Genomic DNA, 3916 nt, shown 5'->3' on the forward strand with positions numbered 1-3916 from the left:
ACTCCAGCATCTCAATGTCTTTCTTGCAGTGAGGGGCCCAGAACTGAACACAGAATTTGAGGTGTGGTCTCACCAGTGCTGAGTACAAGGAGACAATCAATGCCCTGGTGCTGCTGGCCAAACTATTGCTGATACAGACCAGGATGGTATTAGTTCAGAGTTATTCATATGCCAAGTGATACTATTTTTTAAGTTATTTTTAAGTGGATTGTCTCAAATACAAATGCCCTCTGGAGCCCTTCTCAAGATTTTGTACCTTTCTATTTGGCTGAGTTCAAAAAGTATTTGAATGGGAAATTTACCTCAAACTTAGTGGGACAGTTGTTCAATACCTGACCTCTCAAGATACTTAGAGGTGAATAGGACTCAGGCAAGCTGATTTTATTATCCATTTTCTTTATATGAGCTTTTTTTTCCTCCTTCAAGCCATTCAATATGGGAAAACTCTGCAGATCTGATTTTTGTAAAGAAAGTGGATGGATATGAATGTCTCCAAGCTCTTTGGTAGAGAAACTGCAAAGAAAGAGCTGCATTAGCACCTCTTTCATGGCCTTTTTTGTGGGCCTTCTACTCCTTGGTAATCCCTCAGCTCTGCAGAACTTCCTAGTTCTTGTGGTCTAAGGTTTTATGAGTAACTTTTATAGTTGCCTTTAGCAAGTTGATCTACAAACTCTTCAGTTATATTTTTAAGCCTAATTTGTTTAGGTTTAGGATCTGTGTAAGTGTCCTTGCTTGCACATAACATCCACTTCTGGAAAAATGTCTTTTACCTTCAGATAAAATCTCTTCTATTTAAAATCTCTTCTACTTAAAATCTCTTCTATTTAAAATCTCTTCTGTCCTCTTATTTATCTAAGAATCATTTTTTTCCTCCCCAAGGAATATTGATTTATTTTGCACCTCTTAAGTTGATGCTTTTAAGGAGTCCAAAATGTCAGCTTTCTAAAATCAGTTCTCTAGCAGAAGGGAGAGAGTTCAGAAGCCTTTACTATGGCAAGATTCTGTCTCCAGCTTAGAGGGCAGCTTCATTGGTACATTGCTACATCCAGTACCACGGCTGCTTAGATCCTATGAAAGCCCAACTCAGCAAAGCTCTATCCCAGGGAAGGGCCATTGGCTGGAAGTTTTCTACATGGCCCACCCAGTGAGGTGGCCTACAGAGAAGGATGGTGCCCCTGCAGCTCCCCACTGCTCCCCAGCTGTATCCCCTTCCCCTCCTGGTGGTACTGCCAGTGCCCGCTGCAGAGAGCAAGACAGTCATAAAAGTCTGAATTTTGGTTTTGTTTCATTTTTACTTTATTTATGTCCTGTTTAAAATTTTAGATGTCAAGTGGAACATGGAACGTGGTCACAGGACTAGCAAGGATCTGGGCCACTGACTTCATTCCTTGTCTCCTTGGCACCACAGTAAACCATAATCTCCTTCATAAATTTCACAACTGGAATTCAGCACAGTCATCTACAACATTTTCCTCACTGTTTTGTTTCCTGTGACAGCAATTGATTTCATTAGAAGTGTCTTTGGGAATCTGAAACTCCCAACAATAAGTACAATATAATATAAAGAAAGATAGGCTGGCCTTTAGGGTATTAAAGTACACTACAAGTTTTTCCGAATCCTGCAGATATTTGAAAATATAGAAATTGCACAGAGCTACAATATGAAAATATTCTTGGCAAGGTGTACACATACAAAATCTCTTTTTCAAGTGACATTGATTTTGCTACAAGAAAGGAGAAATTAAAATAAAGAAATAGCAGTTTATAATAAAGAAATGAAAGAGCAACCCAGCTGTGGCTCTAAGTAGGGAAGCTCCACATTTCTGTCAAGGCATGCCCTTAGCAGAAAATAAGTTGATCCCAGCTGCTTCAAAGCAGTTTTCCACTGCTGAACACCACTAAGGTATCTGATTCACTCCTTTGCAGAAAGGATTTTTCTCTCAGTGCCACTCTGGGAACACACACATCCCTGAAAAATTGTTGTCATGGAATAATCATCTCACTCTTAGGTATCAGTGGCTCCTCCAGGTGTTCGTGTTGGATCTGATTGAGAGCAGGTGTCCGCAGGGCTCCACTCCAAACCCCACGCACGAAGTCCCACCTGCACACAGCATCTGCCAGCCACATCAGGAAAGGTGAGGAGCATCTCCTGCTACCTCACAACTCCTACCACTGCCTCAGCCTGAAGGAACACATGGCTTGGGTTCTCCCTCAGAAGACATACAGGTGAGCTAGAAGGAAGTCAAGGCCTCCATGTTACCAAGCTAAGTGCAGGACAGGACCTTGGCACCAATATCTGTGTATTCTCCTTAGCTCACGTGTTCTCACACAAATAAAACCCTGAAGGTGACCAGCACACTGGATTTCAGTTTCTGCTAAATGTAAATCTATAGTACAAATACTAACTTTGTGAGAGAATAACTGCAGAATCATTCTTCTGAATAAACCTTCCTTATAACCTGGGAAAGGAAAGACACCTACCAGTTATTTTTGTCATTAAGCTAAAAATAGTAGTCATAACAGGATTTTTTGAGAAATCGAGCCATCTGCCCAAATAATGAAATAAATTGCAAAGAAACTAATCATTAAAGGAGATACAGCAAATTATATTCCAAGAAAAATATTTTAGAGGGAGTATTGGCAGGACTCCAAACTACAGCTCTTGTACTTTAAGAGGACATTTGGAAAGATCTGATAAAAATGCAACATAATCAACCAATTCTAAGCCATCACCTGAGTTATTTGGTGTTTAGAGTTCCCATTGTAAATAGGATTACTTTAACAACATGGCTTAAATAATGTTAAAAATAGATCCTAAGTATTCTAGGTCACGCCAGAAATATGTAAGAAATAAAACCAAGGGATTTTAGGTTCATGAAAGCCAACCTCATTTTCAAAATGGAATAAGTTTCTAATCCTCTGTTTCTCTTTATTTGTTATCATAAATAAATATGATAAAAAGCTTGACATGGTTTGTAGTGTAAACACTGAAAAGCACAGGTAAGATACCCACCTTTGTCTGCATTTGTCCAGTTCTCAGAATATAAATGGAAAGTTTTTGAGTATAAATGGAAAATCTCTGTGCAGATTCTCTTTCCATTTGGCTCTGACTGGATATATGGAAACAGCTGGATGAAGTCTCATATGTATATGTATATAGATAGATAGATCGTAGTGTGATTTTCAAAACTGTCTAAAGTGATTTCAAAATAGATTATCTAGAGTCCTTTTGGTGCAATTAAAAAAAAATAAAAAGCAACCAACAAATCTATGCTATGCTGAAAATCTCTAGATCTTTTAAAAAGCTTTCAAAGCCAGTTTGGTATAATGTGGTAGAATATGCCTGAAGATGTTAATTTTGTGTTTCCACTGAACACAGTCTTTAAGACAGAGAACTTGCAGCACTCTTCACAGGGCACCATTTTAAGCGGAAAACGGCAAAGACTGCTGCTTCCAGGCCAAGGCTGGGTTTTCCCAAACTCCTTGCATGAAGGCATGTCCCAGAGGCCAGCAGCCTTGACAGAGGCGTGCAGCTGCACCACGGCCTCTCCCTGTGCGACGTAACAAGGCTCGGAGCCAAAAAGGGTCACATATGGCTACATCCAGGTGCCAACTTTTTGTCACACGCTCGCTGCTTGCGTCGGGCAGGAGTGGGAGGATGTCCTGTGTCATTTTGCTGGTGCAGTTTGAGGGACTGCAGCCAAAAAGAGGAGAAAGAAAAGGGAGTAAAGTCAGCAAAGCTCCAGGTAAGCGCTGTTTTCCCCATTGTTTTCAGGGCACCGGGACCTGCTCTTTCCCCCCACCTCAGTGTGCAGCGGGACACCTCTGTGCGCTGTGAGGGCCGCGGGGGACAGGGACCCTGGGCAGGTGCGTCTCTCCGTGCAGGCTGCCGGGGTGTCCCAGCCCTGTCCCCGCT

The 3916-nt window shown here is 41.4% G+C and overlaps 1 protein-coding gene across 1 annotated transcript in view; it reads left to right on the plus strand.

The window, feature by feature from the left end:
- Positions 1–3646: 3646 nt before the first annotated feature.
- Positions 3647–3916, plus strand: part of PKIB (cAMP-dependent protein kinase inhibitor beta) — a 54117-nt gene continuing 53847 nt past the window's right edge. The window contains exon 1 of the mRNA XM_031066674.1: positions 3647–3746. The gene's annotated coding sequence lies outside the window, so the exon portion shown is untranslated. The remainder of the gene's footprint in view (positions 3747–3916) is intronic.

This window comes from Geospiza fortis, unplaced genomic scaffold, assembly GCF_000277835.1.
Source record: "Geospiza fortis unplaced genomic scaffold, GeoFor_1.0 scaffold98, whole genome shotgun sequence".
Lineage (NCBI taxonomy): Eukaryota > Metazoa > Chordata > Aves > Passeriformes > Thraupidae > Geospiza > Geospiza fortis.